Here is a 26168-nt window from a genome sequence, read left to right as displayed (position 1 = left end):
ATTCAGAGATACTCATGCCCAACTTAACAAAAACAAAATTGTAAATTTGGTACTCAGTTCCCCAGTGTACTTGTAATCTTTAACAAGTATAATTTGTGATATGGCTGTGAAAATTTATACTTCTGTGTTACTGCTTTTTGGATATGTAGTCCCAACAGTCTGATTTCACAAACCATTAATATTTGAGTGCCATTGATTTCTCTGGAGCTAATTGAGTTATCTACCATCTAGGTATTTTGGTTTGACTGTACTGAAGCACATGCCGCAAGTCTCTGGGTCATTTTACCAGAGGCAACCTTATTTTTAGTGTTCAAAGAAAAGTAAATTGATTTCACAAATTAATTTCAAAAACAGCTGCTGCTGCTGTTTGCCTTCACATTGTTTCCGACTTATGGTGACCCTAAAGAAACCTATCATTTTTTTTTCTTGACATGTTTCTTTAGAAGGGGTTTGCCATTGTCATCCTCTGAGGCTGAGAGTGTGACTTGCCCAAACTCACTCAGTCGGTTTATATAACTGATCTGGGATTTGAACTCTGGTCTCCAGAGTCGTAGTCCAGCGCTCAAACCATTACACCACACTGGCACTCTAATTTCAAAAACACCTAAAATGAAAACTTATTTTTCAGTTGCTCAACACAAACTGATTGTATGCATTTATTGTGCAGGGGGAAAGCTGGATTTCTTTATTTCCCTCATTAACAACCATCCTTGTAACATATTTTAATATTTCTAGGCACTGGTCATGTTACACACACACACTCTCTCTCTCTACACACACACACAACTTAAAATAATAGAGTGCCTGTACAATAGAGGTGGGGAATGGATTTACAGTTGGCACTCTTCTTCTGCAGGCTTGCCATTTGAGCATCCATGGATGACCCCATCCCATTCTCCCCAGTGGTGGCACATGCACACGGCCGCACCACAATTGGAAACAGTGGTGAGATTTAGTAATACCACCATTGGAAACAATGGGAATTGAGGTCCCGTGGATTTTGCTACCTGCAGGGGAGGTGGTCCAGAATGGAACCTCTGAAGATATGAAGAGCTGGCTGTATGTACTTACTGTAATCTTTGCCTATCACGCTAGATCTTACTGTAGCTCTACTCACCCTTAGTCAGCCTACCTAATGCTAATAGAAGGTGGCAGTTGTAATCCAGGAAGTTCTGAAGGAAAAACACAATTCCCATGCTCGCTGTACAACTGAAAACTTTCAAATGAACCAATCTTATTTCATCTTTGTGAAGCCCCTCCCCTCAGTTTGTCAATTCAGTTATCCATCTTGACACTACCACCAACAGAATGTGTTTATTCAACATTCCTTCCTGACCTAATATGTTCAACTAGTTCTTCCATGATACATGAAACTTAGGTATCAGACAATTGTAGAGGGATTCCTACTGGCAGCTGTTTGTTTTTAAGGCTGGTGGTGAGGGCCTGGCTTCCTGGTCCTAGCTTTTATTTGGCTTCATTCACAGCAGGATGCTTTTATTCAAAACCCAGGATGGTTGATGGAGTTAGGACGAGAACAGTCAGTGTCACAGTTTTAAGGACCAACAGAACTATGGGGTAGGAGAATAAGAACTGGTATAAAATATTAGAAGAATCAGTTTCCTGGAGTGTTTCAGTGAGATTTAGTAATACCTGTTGGACACATGACATGTCTATGGATATTCATACCTTTTGTTCATGTGATGTGCTATTCAGAGCTAGGCATATTACCTTCTCTGAGGCATTATCTACTGGTCTGCATTGTACTTCCTTCTAATAGATTCTTTCTTATCTCTGGTGGGATACAGACCGCCCAAAAAGGGCAGTCTCCCGCTGCACTGGTTTGCTCCGCGAGGGAGCCACAGCGGACAAACCACGCAGCTCCGTCACAGAACAAAAAGAACCCGCAAAAAGGGGGTTCTTCTTGTGGCGCCTTTGTGATGCTGCAATGCGCCAATTGCGCACTTGCGGCATCACAAAGGCGCCGGACATGCAGACGCTAAGCATCCATCGTGTCAAAATAGTGGCGCCTGTGTGTACAGGGCCCCACCATTTTGACACCCCCATCACGTGCTGGGATGAGGCCAATATGGACGGTGCGTACTCGGCCAACCCCTAGCATGTGACAGGGGCGCTGCAAAGGCCTGTATAAATCGGGCCTCTGATAACTTATTATTAGTCACAATCTAACTACAGAAGCTACCTGAGATTTGCCGGATGGGCTGACCAAAGAAATGTTGTTTGTTTGTTGTGTACCTTCAAGTCATTTCCAACTTATGGCAACCCTAAGATGACCCTATCATACAGTTTTCTTGGCAAGATCGGTTCAGAGGAGGTTTGCCATTGCGTTCCCCTGAGGCTGAGAGAGTATGACATGCCCAAGGTCACTCATCATTGGGTTTCCATGGCTGAGCTGGGAATTGAAACCTGGCCTCCAGAGTCACAGTCCAATACTCAAACCACTATGCCACACTGGCATTTCATAACGACCTTCCCCCTGCCCTAAGCTTGGATCATGGGCCACCCTTGCTAAGGGATAAAACATTATACCTAAGATTGAGATCTCCTTACATGTTAGGTTCCCAATTTGTGTTTTCACAGACATTTCCATGCACTTTGAACACTGCCTCTTTTCTTCTTTGGGCTATTGACTCCATGCTTTGGAGAGTCAGTGACAGGGTTGGAAGGTTTTGGAAAGTTTTAAGTAGTCAGGAAAAAGTTCTTTCTTTGGGGAAAAAAAGACAGTTTCAGAAAAACGGGGTGAAAACATCAACCCACTTTTCAGAATTGCAAATCACTTTGTTACTTTAGGAACATAAATATATATTATGCATACTTTGGCTTGTCATGAAATTATCATGTTTATTATACTTTTTAAAAAATCTTATTTTTTGTTATACACAGAGTTACGAGATTTGATTTTGCCAGTTTATTAGAAGCAGGCAAGAAATAATAGAGAAGAAACCAGAAGCATTAGTAAAATAAGGCAAATTATTTTGTCTTCTCATATCCATTTTAAAAAAATGAGGAACAGAAACCATAACTAAAATTGTAATGATCTGATACTGTATATAGTCCTACCTCAAAATGTTCCTGTTAAATAGATGTCAGGAATAATTTTGAGTAAATAAATATATGAACAGTTTGCCTGAACTTTTTTTATTTATATTTGAATAAAAATTATTCTGTAATCCATTCTTTAAATGTTAAAAAAAATCCTTCAGAAAATAAAGGAAAAATGTTTCCCCTGAGTTTTTGCCCCTAGGCCTTCACATTTCTATTCATATGGCAGAAAATAATCCAGTTTGACACCACTGTAACTGCCATGACTGAGTGCTATGGAATAGTGGCTACTGCAGTTTTATGAGACATTTAGCCTTCTCTATCAGAGAACTCTGGTACCACAACAAACTACAACTCGCATGATTTGACAGCATTGAGCCATGGCAATTAAAGTGGTGTTAAACTGGATTATTTCTGCAGTGCAGATGCAACCTTAGTGGACTCTTAATGATTTCACCAATGTTGTCCACTGTTGTTTCTACACCAGGCTCCACTACCACCAAAGAGAATGAATAGGTGTTGCTATCTGCTCTTGTCATAGCCTGATCACTTGAAGAAGTCAGAAACAGGGTCAGGGAAATCTGACTTGACAGTGGAGGTGTGGGCTTCAAAAGTTCTACTGATTTGATGTGGCCACAGTCACTTTGGGTAAGTGTGGAAACCTTTGAGCAAGTAGGAAGGTGTTTGTATGCAATTGTTACCTTTTATCAGAGATGGCTTGTGTCACTTTTTTCCAGAAAAAAAGGGAGAGAATACCAGAATGCTGTAACTCCATACAGACATACCTGGGAGCCTTCCTACCAAGCAGGAGTTCATAGAAGTGCACTCTATGTGTCTTAATGTTGCATGGATGTGCTATAGATTTACACTGTAAAGCACCTGCAAATGATTTCCCCTCTATAACATAAAGTGATATAAACCTAGGAGAAAATCAAAATGTGCAGTTAAACAGTGGATTCTGAAATTTTTTAAATATACTGACCATCTATTAAAGTGACATTAATGTTTCTGAAAGTAAAATTTTGGCTTGTAGAAGTATTCCCTATACACTACTCTTCTCCAGCTTAAGTTGTTTCAATGACATTTGCTAGCCTGGGCACTTAGACTAGGTGTGTGGATGCCTACTTGCATTTCAAGTCAATAGGCTTTGTTCTTGGGAACCAGATGCACCTCAGCAAGTTTAGTTCTTCACAAAAAAGCATTTATCCTGTACAGTGTAATCTGATCTTGAATATAGCCAGACATCTATCTGAATATTTACAATGTGGAAATAAATTCAAGGTTGAGAATATGGACCAGCAAGAAAAGGCTGAATTCTATAAAGTTGACCCCAAAGCACTTTAGGAGCTTCACAAAAAGTTTACTACTAACAGAAATCTCATCATTCATGCCATCACTTTAGGTTTTAACAATAATTTGTCTAGGATTCCCATCTAGTCTGAACTAAGGTTTTTCAGAAAAGATGTGCAGCAAATTGCTAATATAATCGAGGTAAATCAAACCATGCATCAGGTTAGACACGGTGCGTCAGTTCTGTATATTAATAGTGCACTACAGATCTCCCTATGAAGAAAATAATTGAGCAAATGAAATGTTATATTAGCAGAAATGGGGTGGGGGTGGGGAAGGATTATTTTGGGGACTTAAAGCCAAATACACTTCAGTTATAATTGGTCTAATATAAAGTATTTCTCATCACTTTTACATCAGTTACAAAACCACAAGTTGATTATTTGTAGTCCTATTGCTTTAATTTTATGCATTTTAAAATTATTTGCCATGTCCCCAGATGTAGTCCTAGGAGTTTATCACACTAGGGAGATCCTGAAGAAAAATGGGATTTAAACTGGATATAAGTAGAAAACCCCCACAAATGCCTGAAGTTTATCAGACGATGTCACTGTTAAAGTGAAATAATATGATGTTAAATTGAACATAAAGCAGAGAAAATGGGCAGCTTTTTACTTTTGGAACTTCCCGAAAGTAAAAAGTTGCCATTTTTCTCTGCTTTATGTTCAGTTTAACTTTGTGCTATTTCACCTTGGGGGTCATTTCGTGTGATAAACTTCCTGTATTTGCAAGTTTTCTTTAAATTTAAATCTCTTTTAAATCCTGTTTTTCTTTGGGATCTCCCTCGTATGATAAACTCCCTAGACTTGGCAAGCAGAGCGCATACATTGGGCTCAAATGAAACTCCCCATACACCACAGTGCTACAAATTCATTTGGGACTTAGTCTGACATGGTAAGGCAAAGGCCTCTTCATCATATCAACTTGTATATGGCACACAACCTGGAAAGGAGGGATGCATATGGGATATGACCCAATAATTTCGTTCGGATGTGTAAAACTTGGGATAGACTTCAATGGCCTGGTACATAAGAGCCCTTTGCGATGCCCTCGTCAAGTGCTAGGGTTGCTTGGGGTCGGAGTGCTCACACACCCCACAACCCTAGCACTTGACGAGGGCGTAACAATGGCGGTCCCCTGTATACATGGGCACCACCATTATGTAAGCGCCGCACAGCATCCGCATGGCACTGCATGACACTTACGTAACCAGTGTGCCAGTGGTGCACTCATTACTGCATCACCGTGACTTTAGAAGAACCCGCTTTTTGCGGGTTCTTTTTCTGCTGGCGGGAAGCCACGTGGTTTGGCAGCTGCGGCTTCCCTCCGGCAGAAAAACAGGCGCTGGGAGTCCACCCTTTTGGGCAGTATGTCTCGCGCCAATGTTACATCAAGTAATATACAGGTTGAGTCTCCGTTATCTGAAATGCTCGGGACTAGAGGTGTATTGGATTTAGGATTTTTTAAATTTTATTTTGAAATACTGTTTTTTACATTTACGTACACAATGAGTACACATATCCTGAAGGTAATTTTATACAATATTTTAAGTAATTTTGTTCCTGAAACAAAGTTGTGTACACTGAACTATCAGAAAGTGAAAGTGTCACTTTTTCAGCCACCCATGAAAAAGGTTTTGGTTTTTGAAATATTTTGGATTTTGGAATTCTGGATAAGGGCGACTCAACCTGTAATACAGTTCGGCTTTTTATGTGTACTTGTTTGGAAGGTGGGAGAAAAGAGAATCTGAACTTCTTTCTAGAACCTTGAGCTTCTACGGTATGGACTAGCAATCTTACATCCTCCCCACCCGCACACTGTGATGTCCCTAGCATGTAGTGAAATGCATGTCATTATTGATGTGCAGGTGGAGGGACACTGGGAGATAGCTACTTGCAGTGGTTCACTATACACCCAAAACCAACAGGCTGCTTCTTAGAGCTGTTGCTTGCCCTGCTCCCATCACATGGAACACAGAGTCATATTCATTATTGCTAATTTAGTTGGAAAGTAGCAATAGGTAACTACTTTTTATTCATTTATTATAATTGTTTCTGTACTGCCTTGCAGTTACTTTTCCCATATAGTTCACCAAACAATAGCCAAAAGACTCTGCCCCTCATCTCCTGCCCCTGAGCTTCCCAGCTGCTCTCCAGCATAGGCTGCCAGTTCCAGGTATGTTCCCTGCTCCCATTATTACGCACATCAAGCAGTTGCTTGCATCTCTGAAGGCCAAATTAGATGTGACAGAGCAGCAATGTATATTTATTCATGTGTCTTGTGCTGTTCACATATAAAACAGAGGGACAGAGATGAGGTAGGTCTATTTCATTACATGAAGTACAATGCACGAATGAGTGGGCATTTTTAATGTATTTATTTATTCATTTCCCCCCTATGCATTCATCCAACCTGTGCTTCGCTATACAAGTTGGAGCTCTCAGGTTGACATACATCAATCTATAATAATAAAAGAAAATGACTATCTGTTTTTGTCAACTATAAATCATTGAGACATCATACTGGGAATTTCAAAATTTAAAGGGTGTCTTTTTTTTGTTACCCAAGTTGCAGCGTTGGGTTTTGAGCTCAAATTCCAGATTTTTTGGGGGGTGGGGCTAACATCAGGAAATCACAGATGACACTCAAAGTTTGACTGTCTTTTTGAATTTCTGTCCAAATTTAAGTGGACAGTTTGATATAGATAGATAAAAAGACAGACAGGCAGACAGACATATATTCATATTCCAAAGAAGCAAAACGTGGTGGGAGTAATAATTCATCAGTTGATCATGATAGTTGTTTCAAAATTGAATAGTTTTGTCATCCAAATTAAAGTTGTGTTCATGATGTGGAACCAGGTGTGTGTGTGTGTGTGTGTGTGTGTGTGTGTGTGTGTGTGTATAGTTTATGGACCACTCTTTGGCAGTATATTTTGCTTATAGAACAGTTTTGAGGGGAAGACCACCACAATTTCTTTTTGCTTTTGAAAAGTGGACATGGTGGCAGTAGAACAAATGAGGGCTATGCTACAGTCCCTATCCAGATCTTGGCCCAACCCAAAAATTTACAATTAACTATAGATAGGAAAATTGTATGGGCCTAGGAGCTTAAACTGACAGGCATAATAGCAGTTTTGGGGCAGTTTAAGATGGAGGATTATTAGAATCATAGAATAATAGAGTTGGAAGAGACCACAAGGGCCATCCAGTCCAACCCCCTGCCATGCAGGAAATCCAAATCAAAGCATCCCTGACAGATGGCCATCCAGCCTCTGTTTAAAGACCTCCAAGGAGGGAGATTCCACTACACTCCGAGGGAGTGTGTCCCGCTGATAACCTACTATTTTGCTGAAATCAAAATATGGCTTGGCAGAAATTACCTGCTATTTAGGTTTCTAAAAGTTCCTGTTTAAATGAATGGTGTTTGTACTAGAGCTTGGGAAATTAATTGTTTTTGGACTATAGATCTCAGAATTTGAGGCACTTCGGTTCCCACCCTCCTGCTGTAATCAGTGAAGGCACCTAATACTGCCACTGAATATCTGCCATAAAGTTCCTCTTCAGGCTGAGTCTTTTGTAGCATCTTCCCATGCCAAACTGTAATATGCTTTTAAAAAGTTTTAAATGGTTTTCAGGGTTTGGCAGTAGAAGAGCTGCTGCAGAACAAATGGCTGGAATAACCCTTTGTGCATCTGGTGTACACATGTTTTTGGATTTCGACCTGTGCTTGTATCTAACTTTTTAAAAATTTTCATTGCAAGTTTTTTAAACATTTCTGATCATACTGCATTCCTACCACATGCCCAATGGTGTTTGTGAAGAAAAAAGTATTCATGAGGGGGGACCCCTAAGTTCCATTTCATAAATTACTTTTAACTGTCCATATTGAATGTACAAACATATTTTTATTTATATATGTGTAGATATGTTTACATGTAAATATATGTGATATAGTTTGCATATTTGTAATTCATTACATTTTAAATTCTTCTTCTTTTTTAAAAAAATGTTGTGAACCATGCTGGAGATTTTATTGAAATTTTGGGCATAAATCCCTTGAGTTAGTGATTTGATGAATGAATGCTATTATTTATTTATTTATTTATTTATTTATTTATTTATTCACTTATTATCGTGCCCTTTCCCCACAATATAGGAAGTCAAGGTGGCTTACTAATTAAACTTTATTTAAAATATTCAGAAAATTATCTTTAAAATTATAACTTAAAACTCAAAATTATAAATTAAACTATCAATAATATTAAAACAATTTAAAACATACATTGAAATGATCTCATATTGAAGAGATTAAATTTAGGGTTTATAGTGCTTGTTGGAATCATTGTGCACGAGATGCAGTGAAAACAACCAACTTCTCTATTTCCTTTAATGTTCCTTTATCTACTTTTTGGATAGGATATGGCTAAACATAAATGTACTGTATAAGCATTTGTTGTATAAACCCATTTTTAATTCAAGCCTATTTTGAGCTTTGGGAATCTCTCTTCAGGAAATGCACAAGGGTTTCTGTGTGAAGGTGAGTCCAAAGAAATTCTGTTGGCTGCATGGCCTTTCTGATCCCAGTTTCATTCACATCAAATGCAGTTTCAGCAAATTTATACATTTGTCAGAGATGTTTGAGATGCATATGCCTCCACCCATGTTCAAAACTATAATATTATTATCGTTTAATGTTTGTAGTATTGAGGAGAGATCTTAAGAGCTAAATGGACTACAACTTCTGGGTTTGATTTATTTTTTTTTTTAAAAAGAAAGTTTTTTAAAAATAACCTGCAAGCAGTTCCTCTTCAGAGTGGTAGCTTTTCCACCAAGGTCATTTCAGAATGGTGAGGTTTTCCATTTTGAAGTTTAAAAATATAACTGCTCACATCTTATATTTTCACCCAAAGTTGACTTGACTTTAAACCTTAAAACCAAGTTGAGTCCATCTGTTTGTAGAACTGTATACCTCAGTACTTTACAGAGAATCTTCCATTAAGAATATTTGCATTGGGTATGAACTCAAAACAGATGCGAATCATCCTTAGTGAAGCAGTGGTGCTATCCCATCAAATGACTATGGGCACTGGTTCCAGAATATCAATATCTCAAAAACGAGAACTGTACGTAAAAACCCTTTTAGGCTTTCATCACTTTGTGGGAGGGCACCTATCATAATAGGGATGCAAAATGTTAAGGGATGTTGAGATCAAAGAAATTTGGGGTTTCCCCCCCTTTCTTGGCAGATGAAAAGCTTAGTAAGCTTCTTTGTAAGACCAAATAAGAAAATGGGCTCTTTATCTAACCATTAGATGATCTTAGGAGTTGAAGTGGTGGAATTTAATACCACTTATAATGTGTAGATGACCAGATCTTTTATGGAACATTTGTTTCTTGACTAGGTCACCTTTTTACACAGTCTGAGCTAAAGGATTGGTGATTGTGCATTGTGAGTGGTCTTTCCGGTGCAGAATGTATCCTACCTCATGAAACATCAGTGATAAATTCTCAAAAGGTAAATGAAGCACACCAGAGAAAGTGGCAAGTAATGTGTTAGTCCTAGCTTTTTTCATTTTAGTATTTTTAGGATTATCTACAACATGAGGTTTCATCTAGATCTAAAAATGAGTTCCGTACCCTAACTCAGGCTTTTTAATATATATTTTTGTACTAGAATCATAGAATCATAGAGTTGGAGGAGACCGCAAGGGCCATCCAGTCCAACCCCCTGCCATGCAGGAAATCTAAAAGCATCCCCGACAGATGGCTATCCAGCCTCTGTTTGAAGACCTCTAAGGAAGGAGACTCCACTACACTCCGAGGGAGTTTGTTCCACTGTCGAACAGCCCTTACTGTCAGGAAGTTGCCCAGTGAAAACATATTGACATGAGGTATCCATTGAAAGTTGTGTCATGTCCATTGCAAGGGGGTGGATTGTCCCATCTTTGCACCAGATAATAAAGGAACAGGAATCCTGTAAGGTGATTACTATGTTTAATGTTTTCTGAAAGAAGCTCTCAATCCCATTATGTTTCCCCTCCCCTTCCCACCACACCACACTACACCATGTTTTGGAAATGCAGTTGCTGTGTCACAGAAGCAGCAATTCCCCTAAATTCAATGCCATTACTCTTAGGTCATGCAAGTAGATAAATAAAGTATTTATGCTATGAACTTCTTATTCTTTTGCTTTTTCACTTTCACTTTGAAAGTCTCATGCCTTAGACAGAAGGAACAAATTGTAGGAGATAGGCAGAGATCTGTTAAATTTCTGACAGTTAATTAACTAAGATGTCCCCCTCTCCTTTCAGGGTAATGTAACTGAGTGATACACATTTTGTTTAAAAGGGGATCTGCTGTGAGAGTACAAAAGCAACTTTCTTAGGCATCTTTCTTAGGAAAAAAAATAGAGATTTGAAAACCAATTTTATTATGAGTGTCCAGAATAAACTCTATAAAGTTGCCTTAGGCAGCATGTGTACTCTCCATACTGAAAAGGAAGGCAGTTTCTGTGGGCAGGAAAGTGATAACTTTGCTATATTCATTGTGCCAATTCCTAGTTAAGAGATGCCCCACCTTTCCTCCTCCTGTTGCATCTGATACAGAAGAAGGGAAAAGGTGGGACCGTTTTGGGTGTATCTGTTGGCACAGGATAATGCATTTAATAAGCAGAAACAGAGTTGTTTTTATAGGCCTGTCTTTTTATTTCTTACCTCAGAAACAATCTGTTCCAAATGCACACATCAACACATATGTGTATTATAAATAAAAGTAAAAATCTTAATCCTAATTACACATGTAATGAAATGTAAGATACCTTTATAGTAGTCTAATTTTTCTAATTGAAAGCTGTGATTTCAAGTTTGTCTGCACAGGTTAAGCTATTTTTTAGCACAGTTTCGCTCCCCCTGCCTCACACTTTTAAATCAGCACTGTAGATGCATTAAAAAATCTGGGGGGAAATCCCATCTGATTTTGATTTTCTGCAGTATTCCTCTGATTTTTCTCCAGGAGACAAATCCTCAGATTTGCTCTTAGCTTCACGTCTACAAAAGTTTTGCTGTCAACTCCTCTGTCTACTTCCCTCCCACCAGACTTCTCTGCCTTTGTAATAGCTGCCTGATTGATAAAGGAGGTCTGCTTGACAGACTGTTGAAACTTTCTCATATAAAATATTTTGCCTGTTGAATTTCTGCCTGTTGTGTAGCTTTTTTTGCACAGATGTTTATCACATTCATTTTTATATACAGTAAATGATTTAAAACATCCATTTTGATCTGTCTTACAAGTAAAAATGCTAGGTCTTTCCCTGCAAACCCTGGAGAAGGTCAAGATACACTTTATCACAAGGATGGGAACTCCATGTGGACTTTGAGATGGACCCCTCTGACTTATGTAGGGGTAGCTGTGTTGGCCATTTAGCAAATTCAAACAAAAATCCACAAACAGTGATACCTTTATTAGCCAACTGAAATGCACATTGTGCTTGTTGCAAGCTTTCAAAGCTCCACTTCATCAGGCAAGACATTACAAACCAAACAGGCAAAAAATGAGAGATGTTAGTAAGATGCCTGCATTCTGTTGTTTCTGTCCTTAGTTAGGATGATTTGGGGAGGGCATCTTTTGCAGTCTGGCTCCTCCTCCTTCTGGCCATGTGGGAGATTTTCAATGTCCAGGAAATTTACAGTCCATTTGTATCTCAACAAGGACTCCTCTCTTGCAATCCAGTCTGATTTAGGCCTCCCTCAGTACTTCTCAACTCTCTCCCTGTTGTTTATGATGGATATTTTTCCCAGTTAGAAATAGACTCCTGTCCCAAAACACCATTTTAGGTCTCTATGCTCAGTACAGAAAGATACAAACAAAAACCCATCAGAAAGTAACCAGAAGTTTGTAATTTGAAGTGACACTTCTGAGTGTGGCTTATCAAAGGACTGCAGTTAGAGAAAGTGGTCCCCTGGTCCTCAGAGCTTGTCCACCACTCTTTAGCTTTGCATCTGAACCAATGAAGTGAACACAGAAAAAGCAAATACATAGCAAGTGTACTCCATAGCAACTGATAATATAAGGGAGAGGGCAGAATCCAGTGAAGGACTTATGCTGGTGGAACAACAGAATCCATGACATGAAGGAGTGATTGGCGTGGCCTAATGCTCTCCCCTAAAGCACCCCAGAAATTTGCTCAGAAGGACTGTGAAGCCCAGCAGAGCCAGTTTCCCAGTGGATCCAAGGGCCATAATTTGAGTGTGAAAGGTACAAACAGTGGCCTTCCATCTAACCTATGTGCCACTTCTCACATCATGGGATGATGGTAGTCTGAGGTGAAAAGAAAAAGCTTTCCACTTACACAATTATACTCACTACAGTGCCTTTGAATGCTCAGCCTCCAGCTTATTTTAATTATTTAAAAAGTGAAAATATCATGTCTCTTTTTATCTTCAACTATACAAATGGTTTGCCACATGGAAAAGGATGCCACAGGGGCCCATTTGAAGGAGTCTTAGAGTTGTTACTTAACTCATCCCTGTGTTTCGCACACATGTAAAATAGGTGGCAGACACTTGCCAAAGGAAATAAATTATTAGGTACCACCAATGTAGTTCAACTCATATGGTTGTTGTAATGGTTTCCTACAGTGTTGTTTTTGTTGTTGTTTTTAAATACAAAGTAACAGCAGAAATCTGAGATTTGAATTTTCTCATTCTCTGAGTGGCATGAAAGGGGGGGCAGGGGGAATATGTTGAGTATAGAGGGAAAGTTGTAGTTTCAGCATGCATTATGATTATTACTTTAAAGCATTATGAAAACTTTGTGAAAGACCAATCCAGAAAGCTACTATGTATTTCCCTGTAATATTGTTGCAAAAGACTTCTAACCCTGGCACAAAATGTACCAACCCATTCCATTATCTGATTCTAATTAAAATGAACAACAATTGCCTCAGGTATAATGTAACAATGCCTGTAATGAAGCATGCCTACCTCCCTATGTGTCACTCAGAGTCTCTTTTAGTCAAGTGGAATTATTAAATGTCACCAAGAAAGGATCATGCTTTTGGTAGCTTTGAATAGGGGTGGGGAGTCATGGCCTGAAATGTGCCTTACAGAAGTGCAATGAAAAGTGTGCCAGAATATGGGATACTCGCACATTGTGTCCAGTCCTTGGAATGAGTCTAAAATATTTCTACACAGCTTTAACAATAAGTTACTGGTGAAACCTTTGCTGACACCAAAAGGGGAAGGATGCTAGCTAAGGGGTCATACACATTACACAATGGAGACCGATTAGGCTTCGTCCACAAAATAATATCCCCAAAGACTTGTATTCTTGGTTTATTTTCGAGCTGTGTTTGATAAGAATTCCCCAGTTTTTCTTAGCTGGTATTAAGGTAGTGTCATATGAGAAATTTCATAGGGGTTAGCCATGCTAGTCTCTTGCAACAAAAATGTTGAGTAGACACCTTGAAGAAAAACTGACCTGATTCTGACCTGATAGTTGTTGGCATGGTCCAGAATTTCAGTGTTTTCAAATAGCATTTTATGCCCAGGGTGGTTTATAGCGTGTTCTGCTGCTGCTGGGAAACTGGTGAGGAAACACAACCTCCAAATGATCTATGAATCAACCAAGAAAATCCAGCAAATGCTACACTCAGTGAATGACAGGAGTGGTCAAGTCTACATAGGGACCACCAAATGCAGTGTTGAAACATTAATCAAAGAACGTGAGAGACACTTGCGGATTGAGTCAGCCAGAAAAATCAGCAGTAGCAGAACATGTTATAAACTATCCTGGGCATAAAATGCTATTTGAAACCACTGAAATTGTGGACCATGACAACAACTATCAGGTCAGAATGCACAGGGAAGCCATTGAAATCCACAAACACCTGGACAACTTCAACAGAAAAGAAGAAACTCTTAAAGTAAACAAAGGCCCTTTACACACGGGCCTTTTAGTACGTACTGTGTACGTACTAGGGTTGCCCGGGGGCATCTCTTTCAGACGCCCCCAACCCTAGTACATACACAGTACATACAAAATGGTGGCGCCCATTCTACATGGGCACCGCCATTAGGACGTCACGGCTGCGCCGCATCCAAATGGAGCGGTGTGGATGTAACGTCCTGGTGCTGTGGAAGGGTGCCTGTGGCACCCTTTCCGCAGCGCCGGAAGGAGCTCCGAAATGGAGCTCCTTCCTTCATTTGTGTCGCTGGCGCAGCCTTTACATGGCTACGTCAGCTACACAAAAGAGAAAAGGGCCGAGCGGCCTCTTTCTCTTTTTCCCCGCCACTGTTGGGGTGTCCTTGGGACTTGAAGTCCCAAGGACACCCTTTTCCAGGCCGTGGGAAGCGGCCTTTTGCCGCTTCCCGCGGCCTGGAAAAGCAGCGGATCAGGGCCTCAGGGCTGCCGCTATGGCAGTTGAGGCCCTGATCTGTCGGGGAAAGGGGCGGGTACAGGCTGCCCCAAAGGGGTGGTCTGTAAACCGCCAAAGTTTGGCTACCAAACTTCCTGAAAAACACCAAAATCAAGACCCAGCAAGTTCAAATAAAAACCACCCAGGGTGGGGGGTTTCCCCAGGAGATATTGGATCATTAAATAGACATCCTGAGACCTTGCCATTCAAGAACAGAGTCACACAGTATATATTTACCCCACTCACTTCCATGCCAGCATTCTATGAAAATGCTGGTGAAATGTCAGGAATAAATTCTTCCAGAACATGGCCACATAGCCTGAAAAACCCACCAAAAAGAAAAAAAAAATGGTTATTGTTAGTTTTTATGCCCTTATGTAGTGCTTAGCATTTGCTTAGCATTCCGCAGTCCTCTAGAAAACGTTTCCAGCCTAGTAAAAACTGCAACTATTTAAAATAATCTGTATAATATTTTCAGTGCCTTTAAATCACATGAGCAAACTCTCTGGTCAGTCTCTGGTTGAAAATCTCTCATCATCACAGAGGACATGACATTGACCCTTGCCAAGAAAAAAAATGCTGTCCTGTACTAGGTACTGCCAGTTTTACTTAGAGTCCTAATTGCTAGGTGGAATTTGTAATCCTAAAATTACAGTCTAGCAGGAGCCATTGGGTGGGGCAAATAAAATATTAACAATACAACACTCAGTACTTAGCCCTTGTTAGTTTAGAACAGTGTGGTGTCCCCCAAATGGGTTGGATAGCAACTCCCACAGCTTGTTTTGGGGTTCTGGAAGTTTAAATCTAAACTATCTAGAGGACATCAAAGGTGTAAGAGGCTGGAATAGAAGACTAAGTAGTGTCTTTTTTATGTATGTTACTGCCATGAGTTATACTTACCTTCTGCCATGAACAAATATACCAAACATGGCATATATATATAAATGAATGTACTGATATGTCTGTAGGTTTGTTTTCTTCTTTTTTCAAACCAATGCTTTTGCTCATAAACAGCTGCTGCCCACATCTCAGTTTCCTGTACTTTCTGTACCTTTTGTACTTCATATAAAATGAACAGTTCTTTAAAAAAAAAAAAAGATAACAACAACAACAATAAAGTCAGACTGCAGCCACTCAAATGGGAATGGGTGAACCTGTTTTCAATTGAAACAATGAATGCCTACCTAATACAAGAAATATGGCTTTCTTCTCTCGCTCTGTTCTCCCCACCCCCATGAGATTTTAAAAAATTGGTATGTTGACATAACCTTTCTTGCATAGATGTCCTCCGTGCGCAGTGACATATTGCATGCATTTATGTGCTTACTGTTTTTCTGATTAGGGTAAATGTACCTGACATAACATGAAAAACATTGTTTTGATTTTTTATTTTATTTTAGTTTTTTAAAATGGGATTCCATTGTTTGACAGAAACATTTTTTTTTAAAAAAAGGATCCTCTTTATAACTCAGAGAGAAATACAATTTCAATTCAACATTGATGTTTCCTTTTCATCCTTAAAAGCTATTTTTTTCCCTCCTTGCTGCAGTTTTGGTGGAAATTATGTATCGCTTGTGATAATTCATTTTAAAAATTCCTGAGCTGTGTGGCATACTTTCATGAAAATTCATTTAGATAAAATTAGATATTATTGTTTAATGAGGTGGCATTTCAATTTAGACCTTGCATCATGCATATACCAAGAGTTTTTTATGGAATAGTTAGGTTCATTTGAGTAATAAAGGCTGAATCATGGGGGCTTTAATTCTTAATCGCTGTGAGGATTGTTATCTGTGGGATGTGAGCTGTCTTAGTGGTATTCAATCAAGTGTCCACTTAGCCGTGACCAGAAGTAATTGCTCCCAAGTGGGTTGCACAATGACCTGTTAATACTTGCTTTGACCCTGTGACCTTGTCTGCCCCATTGTTTAGGATTTTATAGCAAGCGAGTCTGCATTTCTGTGGGGTCAAGTAGATATCTAAGGTCAAACATTTTCTGATTACTACACAGTACACACTGTAATGCTACTAGACGCTGTTGCATAGAAAGAGTTTCTGCTTTGTAGTATGCCCAAGGAAAGCAGTTTAAATGTTCTCTTTCCTACCACATGTAAACAGTTTAATATTTTACCGAAAGAAGTTCATCTTGTAAATTAGCTATGAATAATACATAGGTAATTACTACTCGTGTCTTTAAACACTTGTGTCTTAATTGCCTTGCGTATTGCATTTTGTTCAGAAGTTAATTTTCACTTGCATTGATAAGCTGGAAAGTTGTATTGGCTAAGGTGCAGTTTTGCTCCTCTTTTCTTGAGAGCTTATGTTGTCACCAGCTTACACAAGAACTAAGGACAAAGTTTAACCTAGATTTGTTTTCCACTCAGCAATCCTAACTTTTAATCATTAAACCATCAGTAAATCTTCACAGATTTATTTGTTGTTGTTGTTTTTACTTCAGGTTATTTTATAGCTCATACTGAACATGTAGCCATGATAAATATTTTGAAAAATACTCAATTTCCTCTATGAACAGCAGGCAGATCATTTTCCTCTTTACTATGTCTGGCAAATAAAAGATTGTAAAATGAGGCCTTGGTATTGTTTGTATATACTGCTCCACGCTCCCTTTTTGTTTATTAAGTGTACTAGTCAAAACACTTTTTTACGTATTTCTCAGCCTTGTACTAACAACGCCCCACTCCTTTGCCTTATCCCTCCAAAAGAAACAACTTCACAGCCATCTCTCTGTATTTCATCATATGGAGGTTGTTTAGATATTTTCATCTCAGAGAGCTACTACTGATAGAGTTGTCAGACAAACAATTTAGACTGTGATAACATTATTCTATTTAGACAACAAAGTTAGTGTATTTTGAGAAATGCAGACTGTAGTAAATTGAGAAAACAATGGATGAGCAGAACAGACAAAAAATGTAGCTTGCATGAAGGGAAAAAGTCATATGGAAAAAGGAGCAAATGCCATATTATCTGTTGGCTGAGAGGACAGCATTTCTGTCAAATTTTAGAAGAAACTACTCGACAGTAAAAGCAGCTGGGCAATGATGCAAAAGACTTGAAGTGGGTACATGGAAGTGGAATCTCTCTCACTGGTAGTCTTTGAGACTAGATAATAATCTTTTAGAATATTTCAGCTCTCAGTTTGTATTAAGCTAGAAGGCCTACAAGAACCCCCTTCAACTGTATGCAAAGAGATCATGTAGGATCTTTGATAGTAACTGAACGAACGATGTTGCAGCATAAGCTTTAGTACTTCCTCAGGTTTAGATTTATGGAGTGAATGGCATCTAAGGAAGTAGACCAAGTAAACGAAAGCCTACAACATCGTTCACTGGATGGCCATCTGTTGGGGATGCTTTGACTGTGTGGCAGGGGGTTGGATTTGAAGAAACCCTGACAACCAATTTCTGATTTGATCTGAAGTCTATGAAGAAGAAATTGTTCCACTTTGTCTTTCAAGAGTTTGGGAATAGCGAAGACCAGCAGTGGCTGGTAGTAAATCAGTGAAACCACTCAGGTTGTCAGTCTGAAGTTTAAGAAATTTCTCCACAGGACTGAAGCTGAGAGCCAGCATAGTGTAGCATTGGAGTGGTTAGAGCATTCGATTATGACTCTGGAGACCAGGGTTTGATTCCCTGATTGGCCATGGAAATCCATTGGGTAGCCTTGAGAGTATCACATACGCTCAGCCCCAGAAAATCCTGTGATAGGTTTGTCTTAGGGTCACCATAGGTTAGAAATGACTTGAAGGCATGCAACAAGGACTGACCGTCATCGCAACTATTGTTGAAGAATCTTGGATCACTCCCTTAATTCTCATCTTAAAACCAGGAGTGGATTCTCTACCCCCTGGCATGGAAACTACAGTGGGCCCTCCCCTTATGCGGGATCCGTTCCGGATCCCTCTGCGTAAGGGGAAATCCATGTTTGCTGGAGCCCCATTAGAAGTAATGGGGCTCGTGCCCACGGCACACAACCACATAGGTGCACGTCTTATTACTTCTTCTGGGGCGCAAGAGGGGCTTTTCCGGCGCAACTTTTAGCATATACTGAAAGCCGCATATGCTGCGCCTGCATAAAACTACCACCAGCCACTCAGAGAGACAATTTTATTAGCTATTTGCTGCCCATCACCAGGGTCTTTGCCTCCCAAGCAAGATAGGGGCTGTACAGATTGCCCCTACGGGGCGGCATGCAGCCTCCCCTTTTCTGGCTGGATTGGGGCTGTGGCAACCTCACGCTGCAGCCCCATCTGGCTTCTGGAGAGTGCAAAAAGGAGCTGCAAAAAGCAGATCCCTTTTGCTCTCTCCAAGGATGCACCATGTGGATGCAGCGCCGGAGGTATGTCATGATGGTGTGTGCCGAGTTGACCGGCACGCACAAAAATGGCACCCTGGGTTAGGGTGTTTAGCGTCAGGATGCTGCACCCTGACTCCACCCGCAGGCCAGCACTTTCTGCCAGTCTGTACAGGACCTTAGTCTGTTTTGCAGGCTTGCTGTTGTGAAGATGAAGCACAGAAAATGAAGAGTAGATTGACTCTGAGCGAAATTAGGACAGGTTTTCTTGCTGAGGTGACTACTTTGTTTTCAGAGTCCTGCATTGTTTTGCACTGAAAGAAGAGTGGCTTCTTTTTAAATACAGAAATGGATTTCTAGCCAGGTTTGATTTTGTCTTGGCATTTTTAGCAATCTCTATAGCCCTTGGAGGGTCCCAAGGGGAGAAAATTGGCCACCCCATATTAAACATTCCAAGAAATTTTGGAAGGTGTGGCAAATTATGTGAAGAGGATATTAAAGAATTAAATATTTTTATTTTATACATTTTATATGAAATCGAAAAGAAAACATTTTCCACAGAGGGATTCCCCCCCTCCCCAAATAAGATAATTGCATTTTACAAACTTCACTTTGTACCAGTGATGCAGTGTAGCTTCTTTCCAGCAGAGGGAATGCAGGACTTGTTAATGAAGCAGGAAAACTGCCTGTGTGTGGGCACAGTACCAGACAATGAGGAGTCCATATAAGTGGATTTAATTTCTTGCGAGGGTCCAAACCATGCAACTGCATGACAGCTTCCTCATTAACGAGATGGATTAGAATGTGTATCATGACTGATGCCTACCCCGAGTAATACTTTTAAGAGCTCATTCCACTAGAGCTATTGGACACATCTTGGGTGGAGGAGAAAAATTGGCGCCTGCAGAGGATATTTGTAGAAAGTCACACTTCCACCATATGTTCGTAGAAGTCTCTTTGGATACAAATTTTGGAAAGGTTTTTCAGTGTTTCTGTAGTCTCCTTCATCCTTTTACTACCACCTCCTCTGAATCATACCCACTACTTGGAATACTTGCTTTGTTTTTCCTCAGTTAGTAACAAGGCTTCTCCCCTCTACTCCACAACTTATTTACACAACTGATTTTTTTTTTGTTCCTTGTTCCATGTGCTAGGTGGATATTGTGGTTTTGAGAAAGCTTATGGGATCAGGAACCTGAAGCTCTCCCATAGTTATAAATGGAGGGAGAGGGTAGTGAAGCTGAGGGCATTTACCATGTCCAATCCATTTGGTATTTCTGTCTTGCAACAAATCATTTTGTAGGAAGGAAAGTGTCCTTTTAATTTTTAATAGCTTTGCCATGAACTTTTATGAGGTAATAATCTGGTTCCTGAGTGGATAAAGGATGAGGTTACAGGCCAAGTACCTTGTTTCCCTCAAGGGTAAAGGTGAAGCTGATAACATAGATGTGAGAAAAAAGTACAAAGTGTTGTCATTTTATTCTCCCATTGTCTAAATGGCTGCTTCTAAAGAATGGTTTAGGAATATGAAACATAAGGCATATCACAATGAAAATAATGACAGGCCTACATAGCTAAGGAGAGAAAAGAAAGCTCTGTGATAAGAGTTTGGGAACAATGATGTTACTGATTTTATTATCTTCAGAGTAGATCTTACTATTGAGTAGACACAACTAGTATTCTTTCACAAAAAGCTATGCTGGTTGGATTTTTATTCTAAAAGGTGGATCAGAAAAAATGGCATAATCATTTATCTGTACAATTCCTAAATATGGCAAATAGTCCAATAGGGTGTCATAAATGATCCATTTTATGGTGCTAAAGAAATAAGAAAGTAAATCTTCAGTATATTTATATTTCCCCTTCCCCCCATTTTTCTTCTAAATAGATAAAATAATTGTTTGAGTTCACTTATGACTTCAACTGTTTTTCTGAAAACGTTACTTCTCTGCCCCTACAGGGAGGAACAATAGTTGCCCAACAGTACTTTCTGGAACCCAGTGACAGAAGGAGCAGAGCTACCATAAAGCAGTCTTGCCCCCAGATATCGACCCAGTTAGGCAGTCTAGGTTGGTGCTATTAAGAAGTCTAGAAAATTAGCAGCATAATGCTTGTCCTGTCTCTTGCCTGGTAATGTGTGAGAGCCAAGATCCCAAACCAGTGCTGAAACTGGTCTGAAATGGATCTGACTAGTTCGGTTCATTCAAGACTTAACCAACCACTGCTAGTAGGTCATAGTGTTATCACCTGGCATGCCCTCAAGCTCCTTGTTGCAGATGATAAAATAGAGGTTGGCTGGTAAATGCCAGGCTGCCTCCAAAGCAGATTTAAGCCAGAATGTTGTTGAGGCATAATGCTGGTGTAAAAATAGTTGTACAAGCTGTCTTTGTCAGAGTTTGCATATCTATAGTGCTTAGTGCAGCCTGGTATAGCTGATTATTTTGTGAGCACACACAGACCCTTTCACTTTTGACTTGGTGGGTGGGGGCCTAATTAAATATTTTGTAATAGCTGAACTGGAGGCTGTGTTTCTACTTGTACAATTGTTGTGTATCTGTAGGATCCAGACTTAACTACACAATTGTGTTTTATGCTACATTAGAAGTGTATATAATTTTCTCCATATTCTCTATAGGCAAAGTGTGAAAACAGGAGCTTTCATAAGAACATAAGAAGAGCATTCTTGGATCAGGCCTATTTAGTCTACCAATCTGTTTTCATGGTGGCCAAACAGATGACTATGAAAAACCTAAGACTAGAATATGAGATAATAATAATAAATAATAAAATTTTTATTTCTATTCCGCTTTTTGCCAGGCAATCAAAGCAGCGTACAACAGGTTAAAATACATCCATATATACATAATACCCCCCCCCCCTTAAAACAAGATTAAACAATGTAAGATTTAAAACTACATATTAAAACCGACTAAGCTAAATAAAATCATCATGGGCAGAGTTCACTGGATGGGAAGTCTTATTTGTGGCCAAGCATTTTATTCCGTGAAGGCTTGCCGGAAGAGATCCGTCTTAATGGCCTTTTTAAAGCTCTCTAGATTGGTAATTTGACGGATCTCGTCCGGCAGGCCATTCCATAAGTTGGGAGCGGCTGCAGAGAATGTCCTCTGGGAGGTCGCCAAGATCAGTCAATGGTTCATACTGCTCCCCTGGAAGCAGTACATCCTACCCCGCTAAATAGCATGTGGTTGTCATGACTAGTGGCTATTGGAAACCTTATTCTCAGTGAATTTGACTTATCTTCTTTTGAAACTATACATGTTGGTAGTCACCACCACATTTTGTAGTAGGAAATTACATAATTTAGCTAGACTATTTAAAGAACTTGCCTATGTTGAATCTCCCACCATCTAGCTTCATTGGATGATAACAGATTCCAGTATTATGAGGGAGAAGGAATATCTCTCCCTATTCGTTTTCTTCACCTCTTTCATAAAGATTTCTGCCATGTTGTCTCATGGGATTACAGTGAACTTTACACTTCAGAGTAATTACACTTTACAAATTTTCCATTTTGTTGATTGTTCACTCAATTTGCAGACACTCTTTTCAAAGTCTTCACCATATATTTTTGGTTTTATACATCTGATTAATTTGGTGTGATCTTTAAACTTGGCTAGCTCATTGCTCATCCTTAACTCAAGAGAATTCATGAGCAAGTTGAAAAACCACCATGTGCAGTTCATATCTTTGGGAGATGCTGCTGCATTTTCTCTTCCATTGCCAGAACAGTCCATTTATTTCTGTTCAGCTTCCTGTTCTTTAAACCACTACTGAGAGGCTTTATCAAAAACATTTTGAAAGTCCAAGTGTACAGCATCTATCAGACATTTTGCAGATGCCATGTATACAACAGAGATTTCCTTGCTGCCAGAAAAAAGGCCTACAAATAGGTTTTAACTAACTTATTTACTTGGGTTAATTGTGAATCTTCTACTGTCTTTCTCATAGTTGTTCACTAGTTTCATTTCCAGTTTAGTTGCTTAGATAATTATGGAAGTGCCTTGATTCTGGTCAGTGGGAGAGACTATCTAAAAGCAAATGTTTCAGCTGCCTATTATTGGTGAGTTATCAGAAGGAAAGCTTGTCAAGTCAGTAGAAAACTCTCTAAGAGAAGAATGGTGGTGGACCATCTTTATAATCTACCTCCTGCAGAAGATACAGGATCATGTAGTCCACACATTTATCAGTAGAGATCATTCCATGGCATAGCAGCCACCAACGACTGCCTTAAAAGATTAACCTGACATTGTCCAGACATGAATACCAAATCACACGAATGACCTGATGAATGGTTTGGGTAGAAGCAAACTGGAAAAGCCATATGGCTGTTATATTGGCCATGAACCTGTGAGCTATTTCAGACCCAGGGTGTTGTGCTACAATTTTGAAATCTTTCAGATCTTAAACCCTAGAAGTCTCTAAGAAAGCACCTTCTTAGCCAAGGTGTCCAAAGTGAGCTTAGCCAAGATCTCCATTAGACACCAGGGTGCACAAATGCCTTAGCCTGTCCTTGGAGACAGTTTTCTGGACTTAGTGAATATGGAGTTTAATGGAAGCTCCATGGATTACAGCAACTTCACTGAGGATCTGAATTGTTTTTCAAGGCCGCAAGACCAAAAGGATGTGTTGATTTTAGATTATGGTCCAGAACACATTGGAGAAATAGTCCAGTTTGAGACCGCTTTAATTGCCCTGGCTCAGTGCTAGAGAATCCTGGGAAATGTAGTTTATTGTGGCACCAGACCTCTCTGACAGAGAAGGCTAAATGGATCTCAAAACTACAGTTCCTAGAATTCCCTAGCATTGAGCCTGGGCAGTTAAAGCAGTCTCAAAATGAATTATTTCTGCAGTGTGTTTTGGACCTGTATGTTCTCTTTGATACATGGCACGTATGAGTGCTTTCCCCCCCTCACTCAAACGTAGGTATAGTGGAAGCAGTCTGGAACATAATAGATGCCCTTTGGCTTGTTGCCTGCTCTGTGGACCCAATTCATGTGATGCTCCCTGCACTTGTCATTTGTAATTTATTATTTACATTTTGCATGACCAGAAAGTCCACATCAGTTACAATTTTTTTCTCTGTGAAAATTTCAAGTTGCCTCCCCTCTTGAGTCTCCAATGGGACCACAGTGGGAACAAAAGGCAAAATAATTTCAATGAGGCAAAATAATACTGACATATAGGTCTGGCTCTGTCCCTCATATTAGTGCTCCTCAGATCAGTTGAGGGGTGAAGCAGAGAAGTATGAAGGTGCGGCCTCTGGCTGCTCCATCCACAATTGCCCCGCAATTGGCCAGGGACTGTGGCAACCAGACAGCCAGCTTTCAAAGCAGGCCACCGCTGCAGTCCCAAATGGACCACCGGCAAGGAGCAGATTTTCACTGCTCCTTTGCCAGTGTCTTCACACCGCCTTAAGCAGCCTCGGAGTAGCTTCTGGACACTCTGGAAGAATGCATAATCTGCACACTACACCCCCAGAAGCAGCTCCTTTTGGTCCATCTGTTTCAAGCTTGATATGGGGATCCAGACCAGCAATGACTATTTTTCTTCCAGTGTTCTAGGGACTGGCACCATATTTATATAAATTAGCTACAACTGTTTCTTTCCTGGAAACTCAATAGGAACTGGCATACAACGGTTCAGATACTGACACTCTTCCAGACATCACTTTGAGTAGCAGTGTCTTATGTAACATTGACTATTCAGCTGATTCATTTTTCCAGAGAAGACACTGCCCCTGCTCAAACCAGTAGCAGATCACCAGATGCACTCTGGATGGTGCCACTGGTTATAGTTTTGTCATTGCAGGCTAGTCATTTTGCCATTCTCCAATAAAATGATTTTATATGGTTAATTGTACAATTTGCAAAAGCAAAATTAAAAAAACAACAACATAAAAACAAAACATGCTTTCTCCTTTGATGGCAATGTAATAGGCCATTTTTCTTCCTTAATTTATTTCAGAAATCCTTAAAGCTGCTTATTTGCTTTTGTCTTAACATCTTCCGGGAACTTTCTATTCTGCATCAGACCTTCCTAAATTTTGAAGAGGATTTACCTTCTACATACACATATACATACACACTTTTTTGTTCTAATGTTGTATTGCCTTTTGCATTATGATGGTGAAGTTATTATGATAGTCTGTTGGTACTCTTTCTTTGATAACACAAGTTAATTAACAACATATAGCCATATCTCCATATCCGTGGATTTTTTTTATCCGCAGATTCAAGCATCCACAGCTTGAAAATGTTTTCAAAAATATTAATTCCAAAAAGCAAACCTTGATTTTGCCATTTTATATAAGGGTCACAATTTTATTTATTAGTTAGACTTGAATATCCATGGATTTTGGTATCTGGGGGAGGGGGGCGGGATCCCGGAACCAAACCCTAGTGGATACCAAGAGCTCACTTTAATATGTGCTCTCTAAGGCTGAGTGGATAAAAAAGAAGATGCGATTGATCAGAGAGTTTGACATGCAACTTTATTTAAAGTATGCTATGTGTAATTAACTGACAGACAATGCAATACATGTTTCACTGACAGTAATAACATGAAATAGACTAGGGCATGATAATGTAATCCTTATTCAAGTTGGGTTGCCAAGCCTGGGAAATCTTCAGGCAATTGTGGACAAATACATTTTGCATTGTTACTTTATTTTGCTGTTGTCTCAGATGACTAGGCAGCATTTCCATCATTTCAAGGTACTCTTATTGTACTGTTTGCTATGACCCAAATCTGCATAAAAATGTAAGACAGGCTGAGCTGTATACTGGATGAAAGAACACTTATTTGTTTGTGACATGATGTTGTTTTTACAGCACTGCTGAACAAATCCTCAGTCTTCCTGAAAATCAGATCAGTTTACAATCTTGTCAGTACGTGTACAGTGGGAAGTGTAATTCTAGAAATAAGAGAGGACATGAAGACAGAGGAATAAGAGGAGGGGAAAAAAAGTAAAGCCACAAGGTTCTTACTGTCAGTCCTCCAACACAAAC

At 39.6% G+C, this 26168-nt stretch overlaps 1 protein-coding gene across 4 annotated transcripts in view; it reads left to right on the top strand.

The window, feature by feature from the left end:
- The window catches only part of FOXP1 (forkhead box P1), a 699809-nt gene that overhangs the window by 50259 nt on the left and 623382 nt on the right, over positions 1-26168 (top strand). The window contains exon 1 of one of the 4 annotated variants that reach the window (XM_089519465.1): positions 3661-3708. The exons of the other annotated variants lie outside the window; for them this stretch is intronic. The gene's annotated coding sequence lies outside the window, so the exon portion shown is untranslated. Of the gene's footprint in view, positions 1-3660; positions 3709-26168 lie in introns of those variants that run through there. 4 annotated transcript variants of the gene reach the window in all.

This window comes from Sceloporus occidentalis, unplaced genomic scaffold, assembly GCF_023333645.1.
Source record: "Sceloporus occidentalis isolate IW3139 unplaced genomic scaffold, rSceOcc1.0.p SCAF_1, whole genome shotgun sequence".
Taxonomy (NCBI): Eukaryota; Metazoa; Chordata; class Lepidosauria; order Squamata; family Phrynosomatidae; genus Sceloporus; species Sceloporus occidentalis.
Note: the sequence above shows the minus strand (reverse complement) of the source record. Positions and strands in the feature narration are given on the sequence as shown.